The 12,677-nt window shown below is 42.3% G+C and overlaps 1 non-coding gene across 1 annotated transcript; it reads left to right on the top strand.

Annotated features, from left to right (window-relative positions):
- Window positions 1-11,348: 11,348 nt before the first annotated feature.
- On the top strand, window positions 11,349-11,421 carry trnar-ccg (transfer RNA arginine (anticodon CCG)). Its single transcript has one exon. It is a non-coding gene; the product is annotated as a tRNA-Arg (tRNA).
- The last annotated feature ends 1,256 nt before the right edge of the window (window positions 11,422-12,677 follow it).

Raw genomic sequence — 12,677 nt, 5'->3', positions numbered from 1 at the left:
TGGAAAGAGCGTAGATGTCATAACAACGTCTGAACCGTTTTGAGGATGTGATCTGATGTGACCCTACCTTAACAAAGAAGGGCCCTTTCCTTTTGAATATGCACTCATCCATATCATGGTCGCTGTTGTGATTATGTAAGTATTATTTTTAAAGACACACAAGCCCCGTAGGTCATGGGACAAAGCCGTGAAAAAGAGCTGGCACAAAAGGAGCGTGCGTGTGTACACGCACGCCCAAACGCACTCAAAAACACGCACGCACCCAGACGTACACACCTACACCTTCATTCAGGTGAGCACCCGTGTAGTAAATATTATCACAAAGCGTGTTCGTGTGTACCAGAAGTTCATTTTTTGTGTGTGTGTTCACACACAAAGACGTGTTTGACGGAACATCTGGAACAAATAAAGAAGAATGAACGGCAGGAATGGGGGCTGCAGGAATTGGGCTGGCGTGAGTGAATGGGGGTGGGGGAGGGTTTTTGAGATAAATGATGTTCGGGGAGAAGCCTAATGCTGTGGGCTTGTAATGACGCCGGGGGGGGTTGAGCTAAAATGAGCCGGCAGTGGATTCCCCTCAGCCCCAGCGGAGCAGCGCTCACAATCATCTGCAGGAAGCAGGGAAACATCTGCCCAGCTGGGAGCGCCCGGGGTTTGTCCCGTCCTGTCGGGCCTGTCCCTCGTGCCTCCAGCGGACTGCGTTTCAAAGTACCCAGCCGTCCTTTAAAAGCCGAAAAATAACTCTGGTACAGTTGTTTTCCAAACTGTGGGTTGCGACCTGAAAATGTGTCTTACCAGGATGGCCACAATTAAATATGATTATTACACGGGTCTTCTCAATGCCGTGGAACGCTCCGTTCACTTGCATGGGCCCTTCACAACTTCCGGCAGTGAATTGTATTTGATAATTCACCGTTGCTAAGTATAATTGACCGCTGTCAAGGGAAACAAAGGATTTTTTGCCTCTAACGACGTCTTTGGTATCACTCTGCCAGTAGTCCGCTGCGCGTCGGTGTCCTCTTCGCACTGCCGGGGCTTATTTTCCCGATAATGACCGGCGTTCTATACATTACCCCTCACATATTCCCATATGCCTGACGTCTGTTTCATTTGACGATTAGTATGTTTTTGAAGAAGGGGACTGGTGTGTTGATGAACTATAATCATCCCTTTTTGGACATAGAAATGAGACTGTGATGCCTTTTTCACTGCATAACATAGATTTGCGGAGGCATTTTCTAGTGATTGTGTTTGTGTGTGGGCATTCATTTCATAAATCAGTTCTATCGCTGAATCGGCTATCGGCTAAACCATCGGCTACGAACTCCCGAGGTTACCGGCCCATTTCAGTACTGCCTCTTTTAACTCCAATCACAGCATACAGAGGAATATTTCAGTCCCTACTGTGGCTTGATAACGCTGGATCAAAATTTTAACATTATCAAAGCAAAGTACAAACATAACCTGCTATCTGGCAGAAGACTCCCATGGGTGGGCAAGAAAAAATCCCGCAGGGCGATGATGATGATCGGCGTGACTCATATCGCAAAACCGTGAGGAGAGGACAAAAGTGATGACTCCATGACAGAGAGAGAGAGAGAGAGAGAGAGAGAGAGAGAGAGAGAGAGAGAGAGAGAGAGAGAGAGAGAGAGAGAGAGAGAGAGAGAGAGAGAGAGAGAGAGAGAGAGAGAGAGAGAGAGAGAGAGAGAGAGAGAACGAGAGAACGAGAGGGACAAACATTCTGCCAAGGAGATGTGTGAACATGCAAACAGAATGGCACCACTGACGCCTATCACACCTATATTATTCACCCAGTCTCTGGCTTTGTTGATGGCTTGTTGATAAATAATACCCTTTGGCTTTAGAGTTTGGTTCAGTAAGTTTGCAGTCCTTTAAGGTCCTTTAAAATAAAGATGGGAGGATTCCTTCTCAATCCTCATTAATTAATGTTGCAATATTGAATTGACATATAGCGCTTTTACCCCTCAGGAGAGCAGGGGCTGGGGTTCCTCAAATTCTGGTCAATAGACAAAAGAAAGCGCATTCCTAGAATACTTCCTATGTTACCTTACCTTTTCCCTATTGTGTTTTTCAGCTTGTGAACACAATTATCTCTCACTATTGCTTATTATAATCGAGTAGCCTGGGTGCTAAGTTAGCCACCTGCTAATAAAGCCAACACTGAACACTGGCCGTTCTGCTATTAAGTTGGGATACGTTTGGATCTCGTATGTGTCTACCATTTACATCCCAATATTTTCCAAAATGTACAAATAAATAAAACTATTAACGTGCCTTTCTCCTCCTTCACCTCCTGTGACCCCTACACTTCCCTTCTAACCCAGACTGATAACAAATTAAATCACGTATCTTCATTGAGTACGAATCAGCAAGAAAATACAAAATGAGAATATGAATGATTACATTGTGCACCCATAATCTGAAATCCAATGCCGTGCAGCCAACAGTACGCAATTTATGTGAATTGATTCGTCTCTTTGGTCATGCGAATCATTGTGAACAAAGTTATTAACACACTATAAAAAAATATGAATCAATCAACGTCTAAAAGTTACTATCATTAAATAAACGATGGAAGTACGCCCCTCGGGGGTACCCAAGAAGAGAGAGTGCAAACATAAAGTAGTCTTATATATCTGTCACAGTGACCAGCCACACACTACCTCAGACCTGTTCCAGATAGAAGCACAGTTTGTTCTGCATTCCCACCGTCTGGGAGCTCAGGGAGGATAGAAGACACTCGCATGGCCCATGAGTCCCTGGACAATGAAATTAGTTATTGAGCGCTGATCATGAGCCCTCTTTCCCTGTCTGTGCATCAACACAGGGCTGTATACCTGAACTAAGTAGTAATTGCTGGTTACCTTGTAGGTCTACCCTGAGGGCTGCCTTTCATTTAATGGATTTAATGTTATCTTTATCTATATATATCTATATATATATATATATTTGATATTGAGTTGGTATCTGCAAGCCCCAAGGAGTGGTACTCAAAGGAAAAGACAGATTTTAATTACTTTTTTCATTTAACCTTTATATAGAGAGGGATGTCATGCAGAGCGCCACACAGTGTTTTCAGGAGCACCCTGGTATGCTGTTCAGAGAAGCAAGCAATATTTTCCGCCCGCACAAGTGACAGGTAACAAACATCGGACCCTTTGTCTGAAGGAGGAAAGACATTTTTAGAAAGGAGTTTTCAGAAAAAGACGTGTTGTTGTTGCTCCAATTATGATTGTGTACTTTGATTGGTCTCAACCTTGTGAGAGCAATTAAAATACTTATGTTTTTATGTGTGGATTTCCCATTTTCTGACTCCTCAACGGAAACCACTTAAAGGTCAACTAAACCCCAACATCCAGTGTACATTGATTTACATAGATGACTCTCTCTATAGGTTAAACACATGCTACCTCTTATTGTCTCTCTGCTTATTGATGTTGATGCAACACACCGGTCGACTTATTGAAACTGAATGGAAGAGGAGTTTACAGAGGATCCTGCCATAGAGATGTGTACATAGACGGCACATTGACTACTGCCATCCGTTGCTGTGATACCTCAACGTCGTCACCATATTTGAGAGACTAGACTGTAAACTAATATAAATAAAAGGGGGAACCCCATGCGTATAAACAGTTTTTATAAACGGGATAAAAGTACAATTATGTTAACATTTCTGAACTGTGGTGCATTACATTCATATAAAATCTAATTTAATATATTTTAAATAAATTATTATTATTTTTATAGTTCTTACACCACATAAATCATGAACCCTGACATAAAAAAGTATGTCTGAAATAAGTTCAGAGATGTAAACGTCATAGTGCTTTTTATGCTGAAATACCACACTTATAAACTTATATTTGTTTACAGGCCAGTCCTTTTGTCTTACATTTGTCTGGATCCGCCAGCCCCTCCGCAAAATAACAAAACACAGGACATCGTATTGCCGGGGTCAGGGGGGTTTGGTTCACCTTGAACGTCTCTGTGACAACCATTAAAAACATGAAGAAAATGCATATGTGATGTATTGTTGAATGACTTCAATTGTATGTACAAAAATTTGAGTAGGAATAAACGTTCATAAATATAAGAAATATTTGAAAAAATATATTTTTGCTGATCAGGGCTCTGATCAGGACGGTGTTGGAGTTTCCATGGCACGCTCGATTGAAATCTGTCTAGCCACGCCTCCATCAATGAATCTGACTACGAAAACAAAGTGAATTGTATAAAGACTGACTGTACAGACAGAGGTAAGGGATAAGGTCCACACACTTCCACATCAACCATCAGGGCTGCCACGGACATTAAAATCCTCATCTTCTCGTATCAGGACGATACCATTCAATAAGCCAAATGTTGATAAAAGTGTTGTTTTTTGGTTTGGCGATGGATTTCTGATGGCCCATCTTGGTCAAGTGTAGTTTTGAAATCGTGATTTCAAAAGAATGAGTCAGATATCACACTCTCACAGGACTTTTATTCAGGAATACTTGATAGATATTAATATGAAGGACCATCTAATGTGCTACTTCAACTTCAACAACTATTGAGAGTAAAGTAAAAAAAGTAATTGAATGAATAACCTTAACATTTGTGGTGCCATCCATGTTTATTACTATTAGTGTGTGGTGTGTGTGTGTGTGTGTGTGTGTGTGTGTGTGTGTGTGTGTGTGTGTGTGTGTGTGTGTGTGTGTGTGTGTGTGTGTGTGTGTGTGTGTGTGTGTGTGTGTGTGCGCGCGCGCGTGCGCGTGTGTGTGTGTGTAGGTTATCATTTAAAAAAAACAAATTAGGCTTGTCTAATTGTTCCAAAGACTAATGACAGGGAAGTTTCAATTAGCAAGAGTAAACGATTGATCTACCTTCGGGACCCAAGAGGTGATGCAGAGAACCACCGCTTTCACATCAAAGCATGACGAATTCTCGACGCACAGGGCCTTTAATGTGGGCAGTATCCGGTACGGCGGGCAGCTCCTGGTATTACTCATCATCGGATCGAGTACCACTGGCAGGGTGATCACGCTGGGGAATAAGAAGTGACAGCTCGACTTGGACTTGGTGCTTTGCTTTCCCTGAGTCATCTGATATGCTTTTCAGTGATTAACTCTTGGCAACTTTGCTGAGAAATACTTAAATGTATGCATCATCAAAACTTTGGTTTGACTTTAAATGAACCATATATATATTTATATATATAAACATATGCTGTATAGATGTGAAACACATGGTCTGGTTAGAATGTTGTACGTTCTTTTTATGGCCTGTGAAATGTGATCATTGGCAACAAGTCTTGGATGATTTCATATGTGTTATGTCAGCTGTATGACTACATGATCCTTAGCAATGTGTTTGTGTTTAACACTAATAATCCATACAATGCGGTAGTTTACAGTAGGTTTTTTTCGAATACTTTTTGATTTTTACAGATGAATAATTTCGTTTTCAAGATATTTTAGGGGAAGTTGTCGGATGCTCTGGCAGTGTAAGCTTGGTGTTAATAACCACAATCACACTTGCTCAGTTAACAGGCCAACAATACAATGTGTTTGTCATTCGGAGAAGGTCAAGTTTATTTCGGCAAACGGGGGGTGAAGGAAAGTGAACTTTCTAATCTTCCTTCTTGTATCGGGATCACTGTGACTCAGTTTGACTTTGCTTGATGTACAGGATTTCTATATCCCGTATATATATGAAGGTTAAGATAGTTACATAGTTAAGGGTATGGACATATGCATATACATGTACTCTTTATGTTCTGCTGTACACACACCCACCATCGTTGGTGTGTATAGATGTGTCCTTGTTGAACAGCAGTTGTTTCAAAAAGGCCACGGTTGTGTAGGATACAAGGTCAGGGATTCAAACCCATGTGGGACCTTTTCTGTTTGGAGTCTCTATGTTCTACTCAGCTTCTCCCCGCACCACAACACACACATGTTAGGTCAACCACTGTGCCCTTGACCAGGGCACCCGCACCATACCTGGAGTTGCTCCCCAGGGCGCCAAACCGTGGCGGCCCACTGCTGCGAGAGATGGGTTGAAAGCAGAGGACGTATTTCCCCCCAGGCGGACGATAACACATCCATTATGTTCTATTTCTTATATTGGCTTGCTTAGTATCACTGGCTGCCGTTCTGACTAATGACACCCAAACATTTGGCCTCTGCTCTGACTACCGGAACTTGCGGCCGGCTCCACATCTCGCCTGCTCCGTTCATTAATGCCAAACTTTTAACTTCAAAGCTCTCTATGGCCGCTCTTCCGTCTCTCAGGGGGGTATTGTTCTACAGCTGCCCTCTGAAGCTCAAAGCACGTTTCGCTCACACGTTGTTTTTAAATGAGAGTAGGGAACTTATGAGCCAATGTTGTCATCGTACTGGAACTTATAATTGTGTAAAATTGTAAATAATACCCAGGCCTGAATCTATTTCTCGATTGTTCATTGTTATTATAAATATTGCATTGTGAGCAACTCAGATTGTGGAGAGTTTACCACATAGTAACTCTCCAGTTATAGTTATGAATGGCACAAGAAGTTGTGCCTCAACCCGAGTTTTCTCTTAATGGCTAACGAAAGTTAAAAAAAAGTGTTGAAGAACGAAGGAAAAAGAGTGGTAGGCCTACTGCTGCCACTTTTAGAGCACATATTTTGAACGCAGCTCTCTAATCATTCATTAATTTAGACACATGATTGACTACTTATTAGCTTCCTACATTTGCAATCTCATCTCATGATTGAATAAATAATAAGTCATCACATGCCTAATTAAACACTTAACTTCCCCCCCCCCCCCCCCCATCTACCTATTAGATACAGTTAGCTATTAATAAGCTAGGTAGCGCTGCTATGCTCCCAAATTACCTACGTGTCTTCATTTCCAAATAGAGTTGAGGAGTTCATCGACAGGTTTAGGAGTTCACATTAGAGTCGATTTTAATGTAGGATACGTGAAGTGTGAATATGTGAGGGTGTAATGAGGTCTAAGTGTGGTGATGATAGAGCAGGTATCTCCTCTGGCGTGTGGGGAGCGTGCGGGGAGCGTGACAGTCAGCGCTGAATGTAACAAACAACCTCACTTATTCACTGGCACCCGCCGAGGGATGATTTTTAAGTGGAGATTTCGAGGCGGATAATCCAAAATGCTCACAATAACAGGCACACTCTTTCCGTAGTGCCGGAAATGACAATGACAATTTACAAGTCCAGACTGGATTGATCTCTTGAGGCCACACCAAAGCACGTTATATGCACCTTCAAGCGGGCTAATTGTGTGTTGTTTGATCAGAGATCAGGGTAAACACAGGGACGCCTGGCCCTTTGTGAGTGGTTTAAGCAAGTCGAGAGATGTGATCTGGGGACTTTTGGAATAGTAATATATGGTGTTGGTGAAAGATAGTGTTGTCCTGGCACACACACACACACACACACACACACACACACACACACACACGCACACACACACACACACACACACACACAAGCGTGTGTTGCTTTGGATAAAAGTGTCTGCAAAGTAAGTCAATTCGTAAATGTAGTGTGGCCAAAAACGATTTTCTATATTCCACTGCATGAGCGATTGCATGATGTAGGTGAAAAAACTCAAACAATGAAACGTGTCTCCAAATGCAAACATCCATTCTGTGTTTGCTTTGGGGATGTTTGGCATTGGCTTGTGTGAAAAGGAAAGGATGATGACTTTGGTTTGGTGGCCTATTGATGACACGTTTTGCCCACAGGCTCCTGGCCTTCCACTACCAACCCTGTCCGTTCATGTTGAGATATTTGAAATCTACATATAAATTGCATGAACCAGAAAGGCTCTTTTCCCCTATCACATCTCGGGTATTGATTGTTCGGCTGCTCAGTTGGTTATTATAAGAAATACTGTGACAATCGTGGAAGCCTCTTCCTCTGCCTATTTTTCATAATTACGATTAAAGGCTTTTATCATTCCCTACTTACTGAGGCTTTTATCATTCCCCAGCGTAATGAACCTGTTCACATAAAGGCCACTGCAATCTTCATAGATTTAAGAGAAGATTCCCCTTCGTCACAGAATCCATATTGATCAGACTAAAAAGGAAGACCTTTCAAAAGGGACAGAGAGTGGGATGGAGGGGGGTGTTTGCAGAACCATTGGTATGAAGCTGGAGGACAGAGGAAGGGTTGGTGAGATAAGCGCGGGGCTACGTGATGTTTTGGTTCTCCGCGTTCCTGAGATCCAGCATCGTTATCTCTAGGACGAGTGGATAGGGTCAAGCCCTCAACCTTTTTGCCTCTGACCAAAGAGAAAGAGAGTACATGGTTTAATTAGGCCTATGACGAGGATGAATTACGTAACATGAATGATGTATTTAGCCCTATGTTGCCCTTGGCTAAGGTGACTCCTCATTTTACACAGCTCCCAACCCCCAAAGTAGACTGTGGTTAACAGAGATGGCTTAAGGTCAATCTGAGCAACACCCAACCCCAGCTCACCTGGTATTTGATCAGTGCAGGCTCCACCGACCGCTGGGATGATGGCCCCCGATTCAGCTTAGGATACTCTTGTTCCAAAACCACTTCGGATATACACTGGGTTCCAATGGCTTATCAATAAAACGCTGTGCTGTGCTACATGTTTTCACAATGGGGATTTACCGTTTTATTTAATGGTTTGTTTCTAATTCAGGAGACCTGAAGTATAAACTGTTATTTGATTTATTCGTACGTGTGTATGTATAGATCATAGATGTATTAATGCATTTGCTTGGTTGCAGAGTAAATCATACCAAAATTATAATCATGTTTTAGTTCAAAGCTTAAACTACACCAGTGCACCACTAAGATTAATTGTCCATTAGTCGTGTATCTCAACAAATTAATTGAAATAATTTCACCACAAGTTCAGGTAAACAAATCCAACCTTGCTATGCTTTTTAAATCCCCAATCCTTTCTAATCATTGCCTATTGAGATGTTTTTATAACCTTCACCTTCAGAAAATCATTCTTCAAAATGGCCTCTTGTCTTCCTTACCACCTCTGTGTCTCTCTTTAGCCCCCCGACCCTTCCGCTAAACGCACCCAGATCCAGGCAAAAGTTCAATCTTGTTTCCGAGTTCCCAGAACAGTCCTGCTGACAGCTCATTAAGATCATTGAACTGACAGATCATTGAACTCCAAAATGGAGTTCAATGATCTATCTATCTATTCTGTGCCTATGCAGTGCGCACGCTATATCTCCCTTTTCATTAAGCGGAATAAAGACCTAGACGCTATGGATTCATTACAGAAAATCACATTTAACCCAGCCTCAGGGCCCCTTTAATTCACTTTCATTATTAACACCATCATTATCATTAATACACTGGAGAAGAGGCCGGCTGTTGAGGTGTACTCCTCCCAACGATGTTCCAGATGCTTACTGTTTGTTGTGTTTTTTATGCTGGTGTAGATTGATGATCACTCTCTCAGTCAAGCCCAACTGTGCATAATTATTTTTTATGACCATTCATTGGTCCATTTTAGATGAAGACATTTGACTTATTGAATGAAAGTGTTTAAGCGAGGCCGCAGATTAAGCCAATGCTTTATCAGTGCTTCAACCTTTAACACAAACCTGAAATCGAAAATCCTATTTTAATTTATTTCTCTATGCAAACTCATCTTATCTGACACCAAATCCAACACACACACACACACACACACACACACACACACACACACACACACACACACACACACACACACACTCTCCCTCACCTTTACGTGTAGCTAGAAATCTAAAAATACATTTACCATGAATATTAATTATAATCCAGATGAGCCTGTTGCCTTGACACCGGGTGATGTGGTGAGTGCACGTCTTCCCGGGCATGGCCATGAATCAGCTCTAGTGCACATGTCACAGCACAGCGGGTCAGACGGATGGATGATGAATTGGAAGTGGACACGCCGTGCGGGCCACGGATAGATAGATGGTCCTCTGGATTGGACGTCAACACACTGAAACCCAACAGCTCCAGCAGCACTCCAAAACACCTGTTTAATTTAGTTATCGCATAGGAACACGTCATTAAGGAGCAGGTAGGGGGTACGCTTCCTGCTTAAGGATGACTAACCTCGATGGATAACTCGGAAACAGATGGGATGGGGGTGTAGCGTTGATGTGTGTTGACGGACAAACAGACAGACTTGGAATTGGGGTTGACCAGGGCATGAACTTGGCACTCGTCAATGGAGCGTGGAAGCTCTGTGTTCCCTTCTCTACCATAAAGTCAGGGCATTACACACACGGCCGGGCTCACTGAGATGCTCAATTGTGCTGCGTCACATCTTTTGTCTCCAGACTCCAGGGCCTCCAGCGCGAGAGAGAGAGAGAGAGAGAGAGAGAGAGAGAGAGAGAGAGAGAGAGAGAGAGAGAGAGAGAGAGAGAGAGAGAGAGAGAGAGAGAGAGAGAGAGAGAGAGAGAGAAACGATGTGGGGAAAGGTGGGGGAGAGGGAGGGGAGAGGAAGTTAAAGTTAAAGAGAGAGAATAAGAAAGTAAAGATTTTGTAGCGGGTTAGACTAAATTGAATGTTGGGGTGCCAGTCAGAGTCAAGTCTGACAAAGTAAAATAAAACATAACCGAAAATAGCTTCGTTAACCCACACAAATTAATAACTAGGCAGATCAAAGAGCAACAATAAATCACAAAGACAATCCAGCAATGCGATTTTCACAATATAATTACATAATAATTATCCACAGTACAGTACAAACAAGAAGAAAATAAATGCAGCGTGCGTACGCATCAGTCTGTCTGTTCCTCGTTTAATCCCATTTTTCATCCATTTGGGGAAAAGTCCGTTTCGGGTTTTACGACATCCACATGCAGGCAATCGCAGACGTGCCGACGAAACTCCCGTGACAAGGTTGTGACGGCTATAACGCGGACTTCAAACAAACGCTTAACGCCGTGGTCCCACTTCTTCTTCACGGACTCTCCTTTTCCGGTGACTTGCACTCGCTACCACTTTTCCTGCCTGGAGGACGGATTTTTTAAAATGCGCGGAATCGGTGGGCAGTTTATTTCCATTGGAGTAGGAGATGAATGGGGGTGGATGACGGAGGAAGCCTTGAATGGAGGTGTGTTTTACTGGAAAGGGGTGTAATGTAGCAATGTGTGATTCTGACAACGCGGCCGCTACAAGAGAGATGGGAGAAGTATAACAATATTGATAGCAGGTGAAATAACTATGAAAATAGAGGAGAGAAGGAGGATGAAAACCAGAGCCAGGGAAGGAGCGGAGGAGAAAAGAACGGCCAAGAAAATTAAAGCAAGTCATTTAAGTGATGTGAGTCCCAGTGGCCTAATGGATAAGGCATCAGCCTCCGAAGCTGGGGATTGTGGGTTCAAGTCCCACCTGGGTCGTTTCTTCTCTATCCTGAGTAATTTAACTGTCTTAAATATCCTTTCAAGTATATGGATTGTATTATATCAAAAATCTATAATGAAGATACTGAATGAGATCATACATACCTTGCTCTGATCACATAAAATGATGCGTCACCATAAAGATAATAAATAAGTATTATCAATAAAGTTGTCTTATTCTAAAGATAGTGATTGTAGGTTAAATAAATTTCAAGGCAACGAATTGTCCCAAATACACATTTCCACAAATTAAGAAATTGTTAGAACCCACTTGCTTAATGGATAAGAATCTGCCGCCAGAGATGGGGATTGTGGGGTCGAGCCCCTACTGGGCTATCCCAAAGACTTCTAGAGCTATTGGAAAGACATTTCTTGCATACAAGGTGCTCTGAAAATAAGGCGGTGACTACAACAATACCTCAAGCCTGTGTCCCTGATTTTTGCGGGTGCCAGTGCTGGGTTTTCTTTTGAGAAGGCCTGTCTAGGCTCTAGGCTGGGCTGAACCAGGACATATTTTTTTCCTTGATATTTGTGTTGATGGTGTTTACGTTCAAACAAACCTTTTGAGGTTGCATATAGGCCCAAGCCGTTGCGTTACTAGAATATCCACAAAGTGGTTTTAGAAAGAGGTGAATGTAGAAGGGAGTGGGGTATTTGGGCTTTAACATCATGCATATGTTTTACATGTGGACATTGTCCATGATGATGTTAGAAAGAAATTCAAGTTTACCAATAGTATTCTTAAGCTATGTGAAGGGCTGATGCTACGACCTGTAATACGCACCTTGTTCATTCCAAGTTTGTTTAGTAGAGAGAAAAAAAAGGTGTTGTCAAACACAAACCCTATATCCCTGCTCAAGCCCCTCTCCTCTTCACTCCACAGTCCCATCCTGCTAGAGCAGTGGTTCTCAAACTTTTTATACAGCGTACCACCACAGAAAATATTTGTCTCCCCAAGTACCACCATTATGACCAAATGTTATAAAATATAACAAAATACAGTAGCGTAGGCCTGCGTCCCTATTCAGCTTTGCACAGCTCACGCAGGAGGCACATTTATTCTTAAAAATAATATTATTTATTGCACACATTGTCAGCTGTACAAAGTGGTAGCACTCGAACAGACACACGGACACATACAGAACATGATCTCATGGTAAATATTTTTCCATTCGTACTAGTATTTTGATATTTTAAATCTAAAAAAATAACTAAGGGATAATGTATAGAACGTCATTATCGGGAAAAATAAG

This window comes from Gadus macrocephalus, chromosome 20, assembly GCF_031168955.1.
Source record: "Gadus macrocephalus chromosome 20, ASM3116895v1".
NCBI classification, from domain to species: domain Eukaryota; kingdom Metazoa; phylum Chordata; class Actinopteri; order Gadiformes; family Gadidae; genus Gadus; species Gadus macrocephalus.
This window is presented reverse-complemented; position numbering and strand designations above follow the sequence as displayed.